Genomic DNA, 21,680 nt, shown 5'->3' on the forward strand with positions numbered 1-21,680 from the left:
TTATCAAGTTCACTCCCCTGGGTGCATGAAGAATGAGCTTGAGGTATTTCAATATTTGGCTAGAAGAGGCTCTGGAAATGTTAATCATGCCTTGTAGGTGAGGGTCCTGCAGAGCTAATAAAATTTGCTGTTGGCAAAGTTATGGAATGCAGGAGGCAAGGAGATTTTTCTAAAAAGAGTTACTTCAAACTCTTAGCTATCGCTGGACCACTGGACAAAGACAGATAGTGAATGCAACAAATATATACCACATCACAAAGAGTTTTAAGTACCAAAATCTTATTTTTATTTTTTTACAGAAATTCAGATATTCCAACAAATTTCTTTACATTTCCTGGACCTTAAAAAAATTACACACAACTTTTGGACGCAATACAACAGAACAGAATGAGGAGGGGAGTCACTTCTTGTTTTTTTTTTTTAAAAAGATAAAAACAGACTTGTTATACTTAATTAACATTTAGTGATTGACACGACTATTACCTATGTACAAATGGCACATCATCAATGACCCATCTTCACAGCACTGTGGTATGCTAAATTACACTTAAGTTCTATGGCAAAACCTTTAAGGAACCTTTGTATGTAGGTGTAAAATACTTTGTCATTTTTGTTAATACCACTACTAGTGATGTAGGCCTCCCAATGGAAGCTGTAATTTACATGGGTTAAAGAAAGCCAATACCTTCTGTGCTGACTGTAGGTACAGTAGAAAGTAGAGAGGTATCTCCCTTTAAATAAAGATGAATTCTTGAAAAGTTGTGTGTAATTGAATTTAGTAAGTAGTATGTTCTGGATGCAGTAGGAGAGCTGATACTCCACGCAACAAATCACCCCCGGAACAACCAATCCTTTAGTCACAATGCCACATCTTCCCTTACTCGGTTCTTTAGAAAAGTCACATCTCTGTGAAGTGAGTTTACCCACTTGCCCATACTGGGTATATGCTTTGAGTCATTTGACACATTGTCTCATTGATGGTGAAAAGAAGGCTATACCAGAATCATGTGACCAAAACAGGCATGGTCCTAATATAGGGTGAAAGGAGTCAGCCTCGGTGCATATCAGTTCTTTGTCGGATGTGCTAGTAATGTATGCTAACTTGATCTTACTTTTGCGTCTACATGTGAAGGCATTCCATGTGTCTACATTTTCTGCTCAGGTATAGAACATGGTTTGGCTTCCACCAACTTTCCCTACATGTGCACTTAGCTTGTATTCATCAGGCAGTTGGATCTTTCAGTATTAAATACTCCTGTGTTTTGGATGTTGGCAGGGTATGTGGTGATGGCGTTGGTGGGCAATGCTTGGGAAGCAAAGACTGTTGAAGACAACTCCTTTAGTTTTAAGTGCTTCCAAATGCTAGCCAATGAAAAACAATCAGAGAATTCTCAAAACCAACATTAGTCAACAAAAAGGTCTCTTATTCCTACCAAGTTTCTTTGACCTGTATATGTATATAGTCATTTATTTCTAAGGCTATTAGATTGTTATTTGTTTTGTTAGTATTACTTACTATGATTTAGAAATAGGTTTAATGGAGTGAGGAATGATTAAAAAATGAGTACCTGTCAATAGGGGAAATAAAGAGTATGGATTTCCGATGACATCTATGGCAAAGAAATAAAAAAAGAGATATTTTAGATATCTACTTATAAAGTATATTAAACCCCTATGCACATACTAGGGAGAATTAGAAAAAAGTGTTTATTGGATAGCAGCCTATATATTACATGTGAGCATCCAAGGTGAAAATGAGCTTTTTCTATTTTTCAGAGGTCCTCGGTGGTGTTTTCTGAAAGACAGGGAAATCTCTGTTGCTTGGCAACCTAGGATGTAAAGATGTACCTTGCGCGGTATACAGCTTGGTGGAGTAAGAGTATATGTCAGAAACACTTTCTCAGTCATCACTTGCATGGACAGATTAAAGTGAACACAGACTGGGTACAAAGTTTGAGTGTTACGTCTCTTCATAACTGAGTGGTTGAAAGTAATCACACAGTGAAAGAAAGAAGAGTGGAGCTGCAGAACCGAAGGTCAGAGGCGTTCTCTAAGATGCTTTCTCAACAAGTGACACTCGGCCAGTCTCTTAGCTGTTAAGATAGGGATAATTTAGACCTAACTGTCTTTTTGAAAATAGTGTCAAAAGGTTAAAGCTTTTTGTTTGTTTGTTTGTTTTTGTTTTCAGTTTGATTAAAAAAAGGACAGTTTACAAACCTCGGTACGTGTATATAGTTTTACATGTTAATTCTGGTACACATATATCCTGCTTCCTTAAAGTATTTCCTGAATATGATTTTTTTTCGTGAATGTTATCTGATCTTATTCAGTGAGTTCCGATGAGCTGGTGTGTAATCCACGATTGCATCTTTCCAGAAAAGTCCTTCCCATCTCTGCTGCTCTAGGTTTGGAGGGTGCTTTGACAAAGGGGTGTGTCGGGCTTGTCTACATTTCGTCTCTGAGCTCTCATCTCTCCCAAGCGTCTTCCTTCTTGATGTTGATGTACAAAAGCTGTTGTTCGGTTGGTTTAGCTGTTATTTGATTTGTTTTGTGCTCATTCTAGAGAATATTGGCTTAGCAGAACTGCAGAAAGGGGAGGGAAGAGAGAGAGAAGAGGGGGAGGGGAAGAGAAAAGAATGCATTATCTGGTCTGTCAGCATGATTTTTGCACACAATATTTGTCCCAGAAAAACCACACCAACAAATGGCTCAGATATATTTCAGATTCTTTGCCAAAGAAGACAGGACAGATTGAGATTTCTGTTCCATGGAGCACACGGCGCAGCCTTCCTGATAAGGGGACGTCCTGTAGCTCCCCACAGACTTCTTTCCTCTGGGACAGGGGCACTGGCTGCTTTGAAGGAGGAAGGTAGGAGGTGGAATGATGCCACCAGGGCAGACCTCTCTGCCTGGACAGTGTCTCAGTGGAGGGTTTTGTCTGTCTTTCCCAGTTTGATTTTAAAGACAACATTCTAACCGTTACAAGTAAATGACTGTGAAGATGAATCATCTACAGCCCACTCACCTTGACCTACCTTCTGTTTCCTTCCCATTCCTTAAACACACACTTACTTTATGTAGTAGACATCACAATACAGATGACATTTTTAACATCATGTTAAATGCAGTTTTCTATATTGACACTTTTTATACACATCAGCATCACATTTCTTTTTTAAGAAGTGATTTATTTATTTATTTGAAAATCAGAGTGACACGGAGAGAGGGAGATACACACACACATGCACACACATGCATGCACACACACACAGAGTTTGCTGGTTCACTTCCCAAATGGCTGCAATGGCCAGAACTGAGCTGATCCAAAGCCAGAAGCCAGAAGCCAGAAGCCAGAAGCCAAAAGCCAGAAGCCAGAAGCCAGGAGCTTTTTCCAGGTCTCCCACATGGATGCAGGGGTCCAAGGACTTGGGTCATCCTCCATTGGCCTACCAGGCCACAAGCAGAGGGCTGGATTGGAAGAGGAGCTCCTGGGACAGTAACTGGCACCCAAATGGGATGCTGGCACCTTGGGCGGAGGCTTAAACTACTAAGCCACAGTGTCGGCCCCATCATTATTTGCTCTTAAAATGTTTTCATTAGGATAAATTCTTGGGAGATGGTAGCTTTTCCTTTTTTCTAGCAGACCAGGAACTCTGCCTGAATCAACAGAGCTAGGCCACAAGCAGAATGCTCAGCCCTTTTCTTTAGGTGGTTTTCACAGTCTCTGGCATCAGTAGGGTGTTGGGGCACCTTATGGGTGGTGAGGCTGGGTAAATGCACCTAGCTGGCCATGGTGTGGCAGATTTTGGCACATGAGAAGAGCATTTTGGTTCCAAGTCACAGAGCACTTGGAAACACAAGGTGAGACTATCATCACTGAATCTGTGCTAGACAGACCTCTCCAAGACTTTGCTGCTCTTTGCAGTGTTTTCCCCCTGGCTTTCCAACACACTGTAAAAAAGCCTTGTGCACATGATGATTTGAACCAACTTGTTTCAACAAGAGCGCTCACCGTTGTTTTAATGCCCGCAGACAACATAGGGGATAATTGAAATCTGACCGTGTCAAAATGATGCTTAGTCTGTAGCGATTCTCCGAGAATGAGTCACGCTGGCAGAAGCCCTGTGGAAGGGAGCGCTTTCGGCAGATATTATTCAAAGCAATAGGGAGCAGGCAGTGCCTGTGCACAGTGCTCCTGGCAGTTCTGCACCCGGGATGGTTTCTGCTGGGCTGCTGTCGAGGTGCTCTGGCTGCTTGGGATTCCCACGTCTGGATTGCGGGCTTCTGACTCCACGTTCTAGCATTCTTCACTCTGCACACCATTCTCTCTAAGTTCTACAAAAGCTGAATGTCTAGGTTTTCCAGTAAGACCGTGCAAGGTGCTAGCTGGGTATGGGGGAGGGGAGCAGTGGGCAGGGGCTGCTGACACAGGAAAGAGAACTTGGAAATGGGTTGAAAAGTAGCTGATCACCAGAGGAGAGGGCAGCAGGTGGAGGCGCTCAGAGCTGTACACATGCATGATGCAGGGGAAGTGTGTGTGTGTGTGTGTGTGTGTGTGTGTGTGTGTGTGTGTATGCGAGGCAAAAGTCAAGTTTCTCAAATAAATAGACTTTTAATTTCATGATAGAGAAGTCTGCTTTCATGTGAATCGTTTGTTGGCATCCGTGAGCCAGGGACTCCCTGCTTGTCTTTCTGAGGATCTAAGATGCCTGATCTGACTTTATGACCCCACAGGATGAAGGAAATCCTGAGACTTCCAGGAGGTGAGTGACTGTGTCGAAACTGCATCCCAGGTGGTGTGAGACCAGTGTTCAGTGCACTGAGAAGGGGACAATGGATGTTAGAAGGGATTTATTATTTTATTAAAGATTTTTTAAAATTTATTTGAAAGATAGAGTTACAGAGAGAGAGAGAGGTAGAAAGAGAGATCTTCTATCTGCTTGTTCACTCCCCAAATAGTTGCGTCAGCTGGGGCTGGGTCAGGTTGAAGCCAGGACCCAGGAGGTTCATTTAGATCTCCCATGTGGGTATAGGGACCAAAGTACTTGGGACATCTTCTGCTACTTTCCAAGGCACATCAGGAGGGAGCTATATTGGAAGTGGAGCAGTTGGAACTCGAACTGGTACTCATATGGTTTTCGGCATTGCAAGCAGCAGCTTAACCCACTATGCACAATGCCAAGCCCTACAATTTTTAAAATTGTAAGAAGAGGGCAACGGTGGCTAATCTCACAAGTGTCCCTCTTTATTTCCTATCATCATGCCCTGTAGCTCTGGGCCTGGCCAGGACAGGTCCTACCTCAATAACCCCTTCTGTATCTGTTCTGGTCTTGGGTCACTGGTGGCTTCCACAGGGCTGACTCTCTCATGGGGTCCCTTGTCGTAGTCTCATCTTTGATTGGCCAACCTCTCTTCATGAAGCTCTATTCTATGCTGGCTGTTATTATTATTTTTTTAAACAGATTTATTTATTTATTTGAAAGTCAGAGTTACACAGAGAGAGGAGAGGCAGAGAGAGAGAGGTCTTCTGTCCGATGGTTCACTCCCCGGATGGCCACATCGGCCGGAGCTGCGTCAATCTGAAGCCAGGAGCCAGGAGCTTCCTCCGGGTCTCCCACATGGGTACAGGGGCCCAAGGACTTGGGCCATCTTCTACTGCTTTCCCAGGCCATAGCAGAGGGCTGGATCTGAAGTGGAGCAGCTGGGACTAGAACCGGCGCCCATATGGGTTGCTGGTGCTTCAGACCAGGGCATTAACCCGCTGCACCACAGCACTGGCCCCTGTGCTGGCTATTATTTTATTATTATTATTATTATTATTTATTTTTTGACAGGCAGAGTGGACAGTGAAAGAGAGACAGAGAGAAAGGTCTTCCTTTACTGTTGGTTCACCCTCCAATGGCCACCGCGGCCGGCACACCGCGCTGATCTGAAGGCAGGAGCCAGGTGCTTCTCCTGGTCTCCCATGGGGTGCAGGGCCCAAGCACTTGGGCCATCCTCCACTGCACTCCCGGGCCACAGCAGAGAGCTGGCCTGGAAGAGGGGCAACCGGGACAGAATCCGGTGCCCCGACCGGGACTAGAATCCAGGGTGCCGGCGCCGCAGGTGGAGGATTAGCCTATTGAGCCTCGGCGCCGGCCTGTGCTGGCTATTATTAACACTGGGGCTGGACTCCCCAGTCACGGTGTGGGCGAGAAGTTGAGGAGATAATGGGAAAGTGAGAGTGTGAAGACAGGGAGCCCTGCCTGCACTGGGGGAGGTAGATGAGGTGCTTCGGAAACAAGTTCAAGGAGACTCACCCACCGGGTCCTGCATATGCAGGGCGAGTGCTGCCTTCAGTTCTGCACACTGGGCATCTGGTTCACCTCACCTTGCTACTGTGCCCTGCCCTTGACTGCAGGTGGCTCATCATGAGACTTACTCAGAGGGTTTGCTGGAGTTTGCGATACTCAGACACAGCAATGACAGGGTATTTTTTTTTTCTTTCTAGTTCAGGATACAACCATGTAACAAGAACCCCAGGACATATGAGAGTGCTGCAGAATGTTGGGCTAAAAATAGTCAGGATTTTTGTTCCAGGGGGTACTCGGAACACAAACACTCCCCATGTGATCCCAGAAAATCACTTGGCAGGGAAGATAAAACCGGAATGCTGTGATGATGACTTAGTCGGCATGCACAAGGAAGAGTTTTTCACCTGAAGGCGTCAAGCAGATTTGTGAAGAGAGTAGGCAGACGGAAACAGAGGGCAGGATTTTCCTCTCCACATGTGGCTATCACTCCTTCAGCCTTAAGACTATGGGACACCAGGGCAGTTTGCAGAATTTAGTGGAAGCACTGGGGTGGCTACGCTGAAATCGTTGCCTTGTAAAACAGTCTGCTCTTTTCAAAACTTTTGCTAACATTTCCCGTGGACCAGGGATGTTGCCTATCATGGAGGCAATTAAAAGATGCCTCGTGAGAGCAGCATTTCCAATGGCTGCGTTGTCCGCCCTATGCAGATGCTACTCTTAGATTTTCTATGTGTCTGTTGCAGTTTCAAGGTCTCCTGTGGTCTGTTCCTGCTGATTGTTCCTATCCGACCTATTTATTTAGGGTTGGGAGCCCTCCGTTCGAGGGAGACAAATGCTTGGTTGGAACAGGCAGGCTTTGCGCAGAATGGGAGTCTTTGCTGTGAGAACGAGTGAGGGAGGAATTACAGGCTACGTTTCCTTATCGGCTAAGCACTGAGAAGTTTTGTCGTTTTCTCCCACTTTGTTTTTTAAGATTTATTTATTTTATTTGAAAGGCAGAGTTACAAGGGGCGGGAAGAGAGGAGAGAGATTGATCTTCCATCTGCTGGTTCACTCCCCAAATGGCCTCAAGAGCTAGGGCTGGACCACGTGAAAGCCAGGAGCCTGACACTCCATCCAGGTCTCTCACATGGGTGGCAGGGACTCAAGCACCTGGGCCATCTTCTGCTGCTTTCCCAGGAGCATTAGCAAGGAGCTGGATCAGAAGTGGAACAGCCAGGACTGGAACCGGTGCCCGTATGGGATGCCAGCATCTCAGGTAGAGGCTTAACCCTCTGTGCCACAATGCTGACCCCATTGTCTCCCACTCCTATTTCAAACTGCATGCATCTCTACCAGGGATATCTTTTATCTCTGGGAGGTAGAACACAGTTCCCTGCAGTTCTGGTTTGAGTGCTGGCTGCTCTGCTTTTGGTCCAGTTTCCTGCTAATGTGCCTAGGAAGTCAGCAGATGATGACCCCAGTACTTGGTCCCTGCCACCCACGTGGGAAACCAGGATGAAGTTCCTGGCTTCTGGCTTCAGCCTGGCCCAGCCCTGGTTGTTTGTGGGCATTTGGGGAGTGAACCAGCAGACAGATGATCTCTGTTTCTGTCTCTGTCTCTCCCTCCCTCCCTCTGTGTGCCTTTTAAATAAATCCAAAACTGGGTACCACTACATGAGAAATTACAAACCATGGAAGGCAAATTCATATTAAATTCTCAACATAATGAATTCTTCTTTCTGTGCCGCTGTTGAGTGTTCAGGCTCACCCATCTTCCTGTGCTTTCTGCCTCTGGGAAACACCAGACCTTAGCATCATTTCCCTATGCCTGGCTTCTGTCCTAACTTCTCTTCCTGCCTGAGCTGTTCTCTCTTGATAAGACCTGCCTCACAGGCTCGCTCTTATTCTCCAAACACCATCTCGAGAGTCCATTGGTCTTCTGTGATAATGTAAGTTTCCAAACATAGTTTAGTGGTTAAATGTGTTTTTTCCTTAGCTGCTCTCTTTGGCTCTGAACTTGAGTTCTACCTCTTACTGACTGGGTAACTCCAGCAAAGCCCTTTAACAAATCTGTATTTCAATTTACCCACTAGAAAGATAAGGGTTCCTCCTTCCCAAGACTATCCTGAAGATTGAAATGTTGCCTACAAGAAGTTTATGCCTTAGGAGCCGGCGTTGTGATGCAGTGGGTTAAGCTTCTGCCTGCGAGCCTGGCATTCCATGCTCTACTTTTCATCTAGCTCTCTACGAATGCACCTGGGAATGCAGCAGATGATGGTCCAAGTACTCAGACCCCTGACACCTATGTAGGAGACCCAGATAGGGCTCCAGATTCCTTGCTTCAGCCTGGCTCGGCCCTAGCGATCACAGTCATTTGGGGGAGTGAACCAGCAAATGGAAGATCTTTCTCTCTCTGTAGTTCTGCCTTTCAAATCAATAAATGTAGAATATGATAAGCAGCACTTTCTCATTGCAGAAATGTGTATAAAAATATCCACTAACCAATAAATCTTATAATCATCTGCTTTTCCCTGCAGCAGGAAGGCCCAAGGGTTCAGCTTGGGGACACACTGTCCAGGGACTGCTCTGCATTTCCACGTCCCAGTTCTGTGACCCTGGGCATGCTGCCTGGCCAGGTCCCTCAGGTGTGAGGATAGGAAGGTGTTTCCCTTACCAAGCTATTGTGAGCATTTGACCACCTGCCACACACTGTGCTGACTGCTGCTGTAGTGTGTGGGCTCTCGGTGTTTGCAGTAGCAGTTTTACTTGGATATTAGAAGGACATATGCAAATTTTAAAAAGAGGTCTAATTCTCCCTCTGAATAAGGGAAGAGACATCCCGTCTTCCCATGGAGTGTTTTCTTCAGGAAACTCGTCAGGTCTGTCTCTGTCTCTTGGGAATATGTGTACAGGTTGTAAGAAGCCTTGTGCCCACGTTTGGATTCAGGAATGTCTGTTTGAAGTGTGGACAGCAAGGGAGCTGGACCCCAGTTTCCCAGTCTCTTTGGGAGGGTGGCAGCCTGGCTATCTTTGTGGGAAATCTTCCTTTCCATTGCAGAACTGCCTCATGTTGAAAGGATAGGAGTTTGCTTTTCCTTTGCATAACCCATAATCCACAGATGGTTACCCCCAACTATCAGGTGAATTTAGGATGCACTATGTGTGTTAAATGGTACTGACAAGTTCTCTTCCTTGAGGCCTGGCTGGTGTTTATCATGAGGACGTGTGTAGAATGGGTTGCACCTGTTAAGCTCTATCAAAGGATGGGCTGGCTCTCTTTTTGTCTTTTCAGTCTCTTAGGAAATTGCCTGTGTTGCACATCACATTGTGGTTTAATTTTATTTATTTATTTATTATTTGAAAGGCAGAATAAGAGAGAGAGAGAAAAATAGAGAAAGAGAGAGAGAGAGAGAGAGAGAGAGAGAGAGGTCTTCCGTCTGCTGATTTACTCCCCAAATGGCTGCAATGGTCAGAGCTGGGCCAATCTGAAGCCAGCAGTCTCTTCCAGGTCTCTCATGTGGGCCATTTGCTGCTGCTTTCCCAGGCATATTATCAGGGAGCTGGATTGGAAGTGGAGCAGCTAGGACTTGAACTGGTGCCCATGTGGAATGCTGGCACCATAGGCAGCAGCTTTACCTATTACACCACAGTGCCGGGCCCTATAGTTTAATTCTTGCTCAATAATAAACCTATTTTCTTTCTTTAGACTTGTATGGAGAGGTTTCCTCAGGAGAAAATTTTGCTTTTTGTTATATTACTCTGTAGTCATGTTATTTGTTTTTAGTAATATTACCTGAATAATACATATTGATATATCTGTACTTGTGTATCTAATTTATTTATTTAGTACCTATCCCCTCTTTAAAAAAATTGTTTTTATTTGAGAGGCAGAGTCAGAGAGAGAGAGAGAGAGTGAGAGAGAGAGAGAGAGAGAGAGATCTTCCATCTGCTGGTTCACTCCTCAAATGGCTGCAACATCTAGGGCTGAGCTAGGCTAAAGCCAGGAACCTGGAATGCCACCTGGGTCTTCCACATGGGCAGCAGGAACCCAACCCAAGCAAACTTGGGCCATCAGCTTCTGCCTTCCCAAGCGCATTTGCAGGAAGCTGGATCAGAAGTGGAAGAGCCAGAACCCACAACACCTATCCTAAATACTCATCCTCTGTTGCACAGAACTTACATAGGAAAGGGACTTCCTTTTGAAAGTTTCTCAAGGGACACTAGAATCAGCATTATTAAAAAGTGGATCACTAATAATTGCCTATAAAACCCAACCAAGTTTGCCCCTTCTCCTTCCCAACCACTCTACAAGCTTCATTGGTATTATTAAGGCACAGATTTTTACAACCTTAAACACATTCTGTCTTCTAGGGACCTTTTGTTTCGCAGCATGTGAGCCTATGGTCTTGAGTGAGTCTTGAGTAGGCAGAGGGTTCAGGATCATGAGACTTTACATTGCCTTGATGACCACAGAGTTAATAGCCCTGGCCTTAATTCCCCACAAGGGTGCTTGTTGTAGTGAAATAAGGCTTTCAAGTAGGATATGATATATACTTCCTCTCTAGACCAAAGGGGAAGTGGACGCAGAGGCCAGGAGGCAGTTTGTGATCAAGATCCCGTGAACACTGTCCTCCAGCCCCAGTAGAGAAGTAACCAAGAATTAAGGCACTTAGTTGCTGTGCAATCCATCTCCGAATGGTAGACATTGGTTGGCCACAAATGACATAGCAGTAAGGAAAGTTAGAGATGGGTTGAACTGCAGAATTTCAGGACTTTCTGATTTGCAGAAGTAAGCAGACTATTCTCCAGCTTAAAGCTTTTTTGAAGCAACACGTTATTACTTGCTGTGGCCTGGATGTTGTTTGAGTTCCCAAAGTGCACATGAGCTGGTTGCTTGGTCTTTCATTCAGTGACACTGAGGAGTGATGGAACCTTTAGGGGGTGGGGTTTAGTCCAGGTCATTAGCTCACCAGAGTCACTGTCCTCAGAAGGGATTAATGTAGTTCTCATAGGTCCCCTGTTAGTTCTTGAGAGAGTGGGCTATTATAAAAAGAGCTAGCCCTATCCCTGACCTGCTCTGGCTTCCTGTCGTGCTCTGTGATCACTCTTGCACACACTGCTGTCATTGTGAAGCCTGTCTTGAGGCCCTCCCCAGAGCTGAGCAGATGCTGGCTCCATGCTCTCCAATCTCACAACCTTGAGGTCAATACAGCTGTTCTTATAAAGTGTTCAGCTTTAGTATTTTGTTATAACATCAGAAAATGGGCTAATACACAACTGAATATGCCCAGTTGCTTTGCTTAGCTCAGCCCCCAAGTCCTTCGTCTCTCCCTGTGCCCGCCTCGCCTCTTAGGTATCCACCTCAGACTGCACTCCAGGCTCTTGAACATGACCTGACCGTGTCTCACCCCTGGGCAGTGGCTCCTTCTGCTGGAAGACCTTCCTCAGGTTTCCTAACTGGTGACTACCTTCTCATGTTTCACATCTCATCTCAACTTGTGCTGCTGCAGGCATTTCCTGGGCTGCTCCCTTCTCTTCTTTGGGTTCCAATGATCCCTTATCAGAGCCCACTGTGTCCTTCTAGAGAGATACCCCCCAGAGTGCAAAGGCCACTTCTGATAAGCATCTGTGTGTGCCCCAAGTGCCCAGAGCAGGGCCTGGTGCAGGGTGGCTGCTCAATAACCCTGTTGTGTTTATTGAAAGGAGCCTTGTGCTCCTTATGGGCTGAACGGTGTCTCCCCAGCCTCCCCCATTGGAGGCCTGACTCCCAATGTGATTGTATTTAGAGACAGGCCCTCTTGGGAGGTAATTAAGGTTGCTGAGGTCATAAGGGTGGGATTCTAATCCAAGAGGACTGGCGTCCGTATGCGAGGAGGAGGAGACTCGGGGTGTGCCCCAGAGATGAGGCCATGTGAGGACATAGCATGAGGACAGCATCTGCAAGCCAGGCAGAGCAGCCCCAGGGGAAGCCAGACCCTCCACCCTTTGATCTTGGCCCTTGAAGCCTGCAGGACTGTGAGATGACAGACTTGCCTGCCTAAGCCACGTCTGTGGCATTTTGTTACGGCAGCACCAGCAGAGTAAAACAGGCACTGACAATCCCGACTGTCTTGTTTCGAAGGTCAGCATCCTGGGGCTCAGAGATGACGTGGGTTGCCCAAAGCCACCCAGCCAGTGAGCGTCGGAACTAAATCTCGCTTTCCTGACCGCGTTCACTCTTGGCTGGTTTTCAGTTGTTTCCCGCTCCTATGCACAGAACAGCCTTTTCCGAGTGAAGCATTAAGGAATCTCCGTCCTGGGCATGAAACAGAAGTGCAGCTGCTCCAGCGAAGGGCTCGAAGCCGCACCCCGGCCGGCTTTGCCCCTCTTCAGCCCCTTCTCCATGTTGCACCTCTGCAGCTTTCTGAGGATTGTTGGAGTCTGCTTTGAAAACTACTGGTCTTTCGCTCAGCAGTCTAGGCACTAGCATCCTATACCAGAGTGCCTGGGGTCAAGTCCCCACTGATTTTTTTTTTTTAATATTTATTTGAAAGGTAGAGTTACAGAGAGGCAGAGGGGGTGGGGGTGGGGTCTTCCATCTGCTTGGGTCGGTAGACGATGAGATAAGCTGGGCTGGGAGTAGATGAAGAGGATTTCAGGGAGTAAAAGTCACTGCCATTGATGTGACTCCATCCTGGGTGCATGACACAGCCACAATGACGATGGATCTAAACTATGTGAGTGACCTCTGTGACATGTTAAATGAAAAAAATAAGCAGAATATGATATAGCATATATAATGCGATCCCATTTTTGGAAATCATTTATATTTATGTTTACATACACATACAAAAAAAGATGGCAGAATCTACCCTGTAATACAAATGGTAATTTAGAACTGAATAGTACATTTAGGATGTTTTTCACTTTCTGAAGAACAATCAGAAAAAAATAGATTTTGTTTGATTTTTTTTTTTTGCGGTGAATTAAGCATGTGTTACTTTTATAACTGGGAAAAATGTGCTACTGTCATTTTGAAAATCAAATGCTTTGCAATGACAAGAAAATTAAACACGATGCCACCTCCAGTGTCCCCATGGGTTTGCATTTGCTTCTCTAAGACAGCGATTAGGAGCTGCTTTGAGGCCCTGAGCACACAAAACGGACAGCCCCGTGGGTGTTTGCAAACATCCCTCTGGCGCCTCCCTTGTGCGCCCCTGTGCATGCTTGTCGAATGGATGAGTGAGCCCTGAGAAGACCAGCTGTAAGGAATACACCAAGCATCGTCAAAGAAGAACCCTCTCGCAGGGCCTGCCAAAAGCCACCCACATGGAAAGAATAAGTTGCTGTGCTTAGATTCCTGGTAGCAGAATTAATGGGGCTGTGCAGGGAGAGCCAGGAGTGAGTATAAGGCAGAACAGGGCAGGAGTTGTGTGGGTCCCTGTCCCGAAGACATTTCCCAGCATCCTGCCTGCCTCTCTGTCTTTGGTGACTGTCACAGATAGGAGCTGGGTGACACTCCCCATAGCACATGCCATTTCTCCCTCTGCCCCTGCTCTGCTCGCGGTGACGTTGTTCATATCCCACATGCAGCAGGGAGTAGGTGTCTGCTTAGAAACCAGGCCTCGCTCCCCTGTGCAGCTCAGGGGAATGGCACTCAGCCGACACAAGGGGGCGCCAGTTCACGGACTGGTCCCCCATTTGGCGTTTGGGTATCTCTGATAGGAGAGGGAACCTTGAGGTGCAAGCAGGCAAGGGACCCACCGCTCCAGAAGGGCTCAACAGATTTGCTCTGGCAGCTGCATTAGTAGCCAAGCTATATACAGACAAAGAATCTACTGCGGGAGATAAATGAAATGAAATGAAATAAATGAAATGAAATAAAAAATAAAGTTAAAACCTTCAGTGGCCACCTAATCTGAGGCAGTCTTGGCGGGAAGGGGATCGGGACACTGCTGGGGCAGCTCCCCGTGCCACTGTCCTGTCTATTTCCATCAGCTGGTGAGGCAGGACATGACAGGCGGCCTCCCAGGCCTTGTCCCCTCGACAGTGCCTCCCTGGGCCACAGTCAATCTCTCTTTCCAGGTTTAAAGCCAACAGAAACGGGATCCTTGCTGGCATTAGCTCAGCCCCTGCAGCCAGGCCGTCTGCTACAGGGGCTTTTGGAAGAGCCTGGCTTCTCTGCCCTGCTCCCATGGCCTCTGGCCTGACACCAGTGCTTCCTGTAGCCATTTACCTCGACTCTGGGCACTGAGGGCTTTTACCAGGCAAGCGTTTAGTGTCCACTGAGAAGGGGCAGCCTCCCTGTCATTTCTAAAGGGACAAGCATGTGGCCATTCAGCTGCTTAGTGTCAGCCGCTCCGTGTGAACACTAAACCAGGGTTACTACTGTCCCTGGGAGGGGGTGGAGCAAAGATGAGGATGCACAAATGCTTCCTTGGCTGGGGAGGGGGAGTCTGGGGTCTGCTCTGTAGGTTGCAGCAGGGGAAGCTCCCTCTTGGATGTTTCCTCATCCCAAGGACTGAGTGAGGAGAGAGGAGGGGAGGAAAGAACACCTTTAGGGCACGAGACAAAGATCGCTCCTTCCTAAGAAAAATAGACTGAGTGTGCATCCATATGGGGATGGTGCAGTACACCAGGAAGGGGGTAGCAGGCTGGATCTGAACATTTCTGTTTATCGAGGTAATGTGCACCTACGATTACAAACGATCAAAACGTGCAAGGGATCCTGTGATGAGGAGAGCTGCCCCACCTTGCCTGTGCCCAGTCCTGCTTCTCCGAGACAGCCTCCTTCAGTAGTTCCCAGTTATTACTGTGCTTCCTCCAGGAGTCCCAGTAATGTGCCCAGTTCCTCCTGTTCATTAATGTACGAGTTTTATACCATGGATGTTGAGACCCTGGTGGAAAAGTGAGGATTCGCCTCTGTTTGCACACCTTTCTCTCCCCATTTTGATCCGATGGCCTTAAAAAAATATTTATTTACTTATTTGAAAGGCAGAGTTACAGAGAGAGAGGGAGAGACCTTCCATCTGCTGGTTCACTCCCGTGGCATTGAACTTCACTCACGCAAGCAATGCCTTGCTCTGTAACCATGGTGGCTTAAGTGTGTCTTCCAAAGTTCACATGTTGGAAACTGAATCCCCAAATTCACACGTTAATTCTGCTTTGAGGTGGGGCCTTTGGGAAGTAACTAGGATTAGAAGAGTTCTTAGGGAGTGGGTCTCCCGTCATGGCATCAGTGGCTTTGTAAGCAGGGGAGGAGGACCCGAGCTAGATTCTTGCTCTGTCTTGCCCGGTGATGCCCTGTGCTATGCAATGAGGCAGCAAGAAGCCTCAGCAGGTGCTGAGCAAATACTGCACTGCCCTCTTGGTCCTCCCAGATTCTGGAACCATGAGTGAAATAAACCTGTATTCCTTATAAATGACCTGGTCTCAGGTATTTTATTACAGCAATGGAAAATGGACGAGGGCAAGAGCATGCCCGTTACTGAATGCTGTCCCCTGCCCGTCTCAATTGCTCACCCCCTACCAGTGTTTCCCTTACACTCTCCTTAAACAAGCTGCCCACACTTAAGTCCTTTTTTCGATACCTGCCTATGGAGAACCCAAGCTAGAGTAATCTTTGACAGGCACTTGGCAGGCTGATGTACCAAGATGGGTTTAGCAGCTGAATGGACATTTTAATTTGAGCTGAAGCAGGGGGTGGGTAGGTGGGTCGGGGAGCAGTCCTTTTACCCCAACAATGTTCTTTGATCATAAGATAGACAGTTCTCTTTCTCATTTCATTTTGCCTTTGGCCACGCACTGTGTAGCGAATGCTGTTGGACCCCTGTTGGAACTCAATGGCCATCTTCGTAACACTGATGGGGAAATGGCTACCATGTATAACCAGCTTTGGCAAGAGCTATGGTTTATAGGAGGAAAGTCCCAAGGCAGATTCTCCCAAATCCACAGCTGAACGTTGAGAGTGGACTACCCCAGTCTCCCCTTCTCTTGATCCCAGAGACCCAGGGAGGCCTGAAGAAGTTTTAGAGTGACTTCTGGACCGTGCTTAACTTCTAGGTGGAGCAGCTTTGCCCCTGGGAGACTCCATTAATATAATTTTGCAATAAAAATTTCCTATTGCCTAATCCCATTAGCTCTGTTTATGTACAGTAAATGGATAAAAGCTGATTTTGTGATTTGGTAATTGTGGATGCATAATTTTTCAGCGTTTCAAATGTGGAATAAAGAAGAGTTTTTCTGGGGTCAGTGTGTGGCACAGCCAGTTCAACTGCCACCTGCAATGCCAGCATCCCATATTAGAGTGCTGGTTTGAGTCCTGGCTGCTCCACTTCTTTTTTTTTTTTTTTTTTTTTTTGAGAGGCAGTTAGACAGTGAGAGAGAGAGAGACAGAGAGAAAAAGTTTTCTTTCCGTTGGTTCACCCCACAAATGGCCGCTACAGCCAGGCACTTCCTCCTGGTCTCCCATGCAGGTGCAGGGCCCAAGCACTTGGGCCCTCCTCCACTGCCTTCCCGGGCCCCAGCAGACAGCTGGACTGGAAGAGGAGCAACTGGGACAGAATCTGGCGCCCCGACTGGGACTAGAACCCGGGATGCCTAGTGAGCTGCGGTGCCGGCTGCTGCTCCACTTCTGATCCAGCTCCCTGCTAATGTGCCTGGGAAAGCAGCGGAGGATGGTCCAAGTCCTTGGGTCCCGGCTTCTCATGTGGGAGACCTGGAAGAAGTTTCTGGCTTTGGCCTAGCCCAGCCCTGTCCGTTGTGGCCATTTAGGGAGTGAATTAACAGATAAAAGGTATCTCTCTCTCTCTGTCACTTTGCCTTTCAGATAAATAAACAAGTAAATCTTTTAAAAAAAGTTTTTCTATGTGTGGAAGAGGAGATCTAGAAACCCAGACATGACCATTTATTGGAATAAAATAGGGACATTCCTTTTCTTTGAGCAGTGACCACAAAACAGCGGTAGCAAAAAACAGAAAAATCAAGAGCTTCATTTTTCCAGCTCTCCTAATAAAGAACACCTTAGACCAACAGTCAGTAGCCATTCTTAAATAATCTGTACGTTTTCTTCCTTTTGCTTCACTATTCATTCAACAAACACCACTAACTGAGCACCTGTGATGTCTGTGTGAGACACTGTTGTAGGTGTGGAGGTGCAGCAGTGGACAGAAGAGTAAGTCCCAGCTCCCATAAAGTTCATATTTAGATGGGAAGGCAGGCAGTAAGCAAATATATATATAATATATATTTGTATAATTATATTTGTATATAAGATAATACATTACATATATTATATATATATATGGCAAATTTTAAATGCTGTGAAGAAAAAGAAATGGAAAGTGAGGGAGCTGGAGAGCTACTGAGGTCCACCTTCTATGTGGAGGCACCAGCAGAGGCCAAGGCAGGAGAGACAGCCAGGAAGCCAGGGTGCTGCAGACAGGAGAGGATCCACAACGTGGGTGGGATGACGCCCCTGCAGGCCCTAAGGCATTTTGAGCTTATTAGTTTTTCAAAACTTTTTTTTTTTTTTTTTTTTTTTTTTTTTTGGAGAGGCAGGGAGAGAGAGGAGAGAGGAGAGAGGAGAGACAAAGAGAAAGACTGATGACTCGCAAGTATGCATTTGCTTGGTTCACTCCCCCAAAACTCTCAATAGGCAAGTCTGGGCCAGACTGAAGACAGCAGCCAGGAAGTCCATCCAGGTCTCCCACATGGGTGGCAGAGGCCTGAGTACTTGGGTCATCATCTGCTGCCTCCTGGTGTGTGCACTAACAGGAAGCTGGAATTAGACACAGAACTGGGACTTGAACTCAGGCTTCCGATATGGGATGTGGGTGTCCTAAAAGGCATCTCAAGTGCTGCACCGAGCACCTATCCTTAGGATTTATTCCTAATGTGATGGGAACCATGTGGTAGAGGGATTCAAGTGGCTCTGTGTGGCACAGCAGGTACAGGTGGGAGTCACTGGAGTGTGTGGGGAGACACGATGCCAGCTTGGACCAGGCTGGGAGTGGTCGAAGTGGTGAGAGGGGGCTCTGCATTTTTAAGGCAGAGCTAGTAGAATTTGATGATAGGTTAGATGGGGAGTGTGTACAGTTTGGGGGGACTCATGGGCCACTTGGATGAATGGGATGAGAAACACTGGGGGAGAAATTTCTATTTGAAGCAAAGTCAGACATCAGGTCGTGATGTGGAGTAGGCCTTAGACATAAAGTTCTGGAATACAAGGAGGAGGCTGGGACTGCAGCCGCATATTTAGGAATCCTCCACTGTAGGGATGGTGTTTAAAGCCCCGAGATTGGGAGAATTCACGGAGGGGCGGTAGAGGGAGAGCGGGGAGACCCAAGAACTGGGCCCCGGGCCATCCCCAGCTGTGGAGGGAGGAGAAACCGTCTGCGAGCAGTAAGGGAGCTCCTTCCACCATCGATGGCAGCTCCCTGGCAGTTACCCAGATGGTAAAAACAGGTACCCTGTGCTCCTCCTGGGGCAGGGTGGGCAGGCCAGGGCCTGCCCTGTTTTCTAACAGTCCATGCCTCATCTACACACCTCCTTAGCACTGAGTGCCAGGGAGCTAGGGGACAGGACGGGGGTGCCCAACTTCCTCTGCCTTCTCCCCCTCTTCCCCTACCTCGATTTCCCATCTTCCCCGCCTGCTTCCCACTGTCTCCACCAGCCAGCATCCTTGGGGCTGAGTGTGGGGTGGCCCAGCACAGACTCCTTCCTTTACAAATGCCTACACCGTCCCTTCCCTGAGGCTTAGCTTGTGGGCAAGGTTGGTTTTTCCATTAAATATCCATTTACTAATTGGAAATTCATTAAGCCTTGCAAAAATGCCAGCATGCACATCCCTCTGAAAGGGGAGCTTACTCGCTTTTCACAGTTCAGTATGAATCACTTTAATCAGATAATCGGCTTACCTACCTCCTAATGGCTGATTGACATCGCTCTGCACTATATTTTCTATTAAAAAAATCTAAGAATACAGTAGAGATTCTCTAGCAGTGTCAGGCATAAGAGTCACTTAGAATGCAGATTTCTATGTTCTAGTCCCAGAGATTCCAATTCGGCAGGTCTGGATGATCCCAGTGCCAGTGTGGGTGCTTCCTGAGCTGCACTGGGAAATGTGGAGAGCACCTGCCAAGTCCCAAAGCCAAGGGCGGTGCAGGCCCCCAAGCTCCGTCCAGAAATGCAAATCACCTACCTGGGAAGCCTATTGGCTCCTGGGAAAAATTCACCCTAACTAGGAAGGGGCTGCTGGTAGTAGTTACTACCTGAGCTTATAGCTGGTGTAGCAGTGGCCAGTTTCTAGTTATCTTGCCTGCTGGTGTCTCTCCTGCACCATCGCTGAAATCTCAGTCTGCTGGCTCTATTTGACTGCTCTGGTGAATACTTTCACCACCCTGGACACTAGCCTCGGTGTGTCACTTCCAGCGACAGATGTTGAGGAGCGGATTGAATCGAATTTGGGGGGGTCATGGAGCATTTCTGAATAGGACAAGCTTGGTGAGCTGCTAAAATGGAGACTTTTGACAGGACAGAGAACTAAGTGTCTGACATTGTCTGATGCCTTTTCCATGGGGGGGGGGTGTGGGGAGCAACTCGGACTAGACTGTTACTCGAATTAAGACTTATGCTATGCATCTGTTCTCCCACAATAGAGCGCTGGGGAGGAGTGAACTTCTACGTAGCTGCCTCTCACCAACTTGACAAACTGTGGGAGCTGATCCTGCTCCTGATTGGAGGAGAGCAGTGTACTCGGCATGTGGGTAGCAGAGTTGGGATTGGTGGAAGAGGACTATAAAGGAGGAGAGAGACAACATGCACCAGGAACACCTGAGGAACATCTGAGCAGCCCCCGAGAGAGCCGGCCGGCGCTGTGCCCTTCCACGGAGGTGGAAGGGACGGTAGCCAACCCGGGAAGGACCAGCAGCAAACCCGGGGAGGGCCGAGCAGACAAAAGAACAGCGCAGGGTTTAGTGTCGTTCCTCCACGAAGAGGGGGAGCGACATAATGGTGCCGTGACTCGGATATGAAGCCTAGGCAGGGTTTAGTGTAGTTCCTCCATGAAGAGGGGGAGCGATGGGGGGGGGGGTGTGCTGTTGGCACTGGAACCCACGCTACAGCGCCCTCTGCAGGGTAGTACTGAGCACCTGCCACACCCCATGCGCTGGAAGCACCTGCTGGGCACTCTCTCATCCCTCCCTTCCTCTCAGGGAAGGGCCCTTACGCTGTTCACAAATCAAAGTGGCCACAGAGGTTCTAGACCAGATCTGGAACCGACTTCACGTGCTTAGCCGTGGCCTTGCATTCCCGAAAACGGGCAGAGTCAGGGCTGGCTGATCAAAGGGGAAGTTTGCCAAGGGGGTCAATTTCAATGGCTAGGTGAGGCCCACTCTTCCCTCTGGGGTGGGTTGCTTTGGTGCCACCTGGTGGCCGCTCACGGAGACTCGCAGTCAGTGAAATGCGTCACAACTCCGCAAGAGGGAGCTAGCAAACCCCCTACTCCACTCTGAGAAATTCCAGACAGCTCCTGTTAGAGCTGAGTCCCTCAGCACCTGTCGCAGTGACGCACTACACACGGATTTCCCAACGACAGGCCCCTGCCCTGTAAGCTGATCACACACTTCCCCTTAACGTCTTGGGCAGGGAGAACTGCTCATGTTCATTAAACAGAGGGGAAGAGCTCCTTGGGTTTCTGTATTCCACCAGGCCTGCTTCTTTCTCTAACAGCCGGTCTGCCCTGGCACTAGTGGCTAAAAATAGACCCAGTGTAATACAATTCATCAACAACCAGCTGCCAGGATGGAGCTTCATTTAAGTGGCATCCAAGAAGAAATGCCACATATTTCACACGACCATTTATTAACATCAATTTTAAGAGTCCCCCAATAGGAACTCTCTGACATACACCTTGGAGAAAGAGAACGCTAGAATGTTGTGTAGAGATCTCAGCGCTGTCAGGTCACAGTCTTGGTCAAGGTTAAATAATGCATTGGAAGCTCTTTTCCTTAGTTTGAAAACTCCCTTGGTTCCTATTTACTTTATAGCTTTTTTTTTAACTTTTAAAAAATGTTTAAAAAAAGAGTTATTCATTTATTTGGAAGTCATGGTGATCTCTCTCTCTCTCTCTCTCTCTCTCTCACTCTCACTCTCTCTCACTCTGTGGTGCTCCTATATGGAATGCCGACCCTGTAAACAGTGGCTTTAACCCCCTGTGCCACAATGCCAGCCCCTTCTGTATTTTTAGTTGCCAATATGACAACCCTAATTTTACAGAATGATCCAGTTCACTCATATCTTCTTCAGCAGAGTGCTAGAATTAAGATACAAGGAAGGGGTAGATGGGGCCCACATTGTTGTGTAGTAGGTTAAACCTCTGCCTAGAAGGCTGGCATCCCATATGGGAGACAATTTATGCACTGGCTG

The 21,680-nt window shown here is 47.4% G+C and overlaps 1 long non-coding RNA gene across 2 annotated transcripts in view; it reads right to left on the reverse strand.

The window, feature by feature from the left end:
- Window positions 1-262: 262 nt before the first annotated feature.
- Window positions 263-21,680, reverse strand: part of LHFPL3 (LHFPL tetraspan subfamily member 3) — a 568,228-nt gene continuing 546,810 nt past the window's right edge. For both annotated transcript variants that reach the window (XR_007920724.2, XR_007920725.2), the window contains one exon: window positions 263-2,583. This is a non-coding gene — a long non-coding RNA (LHFPL tetraspan subfamily member 3). The remainder of the gene's footprint in view (window positions 2,584-21,680) is intronic.

This window comes from Oryctolagus cuniculus, chromosome 3 (genome assembly GCF_964237555.1).
Source record: "Oryctolagus cuniculus chromosome 3, mOryCun1.1, whole genome shotgun sequence".
Taxonomy (NCBI): domain Eukaryota; kingdom Metazoa; phylum Chordata; class Mammalia; order Lagomorpha; family Leporidae; genus Oryctolagus; species Oryctolagus cuniculus.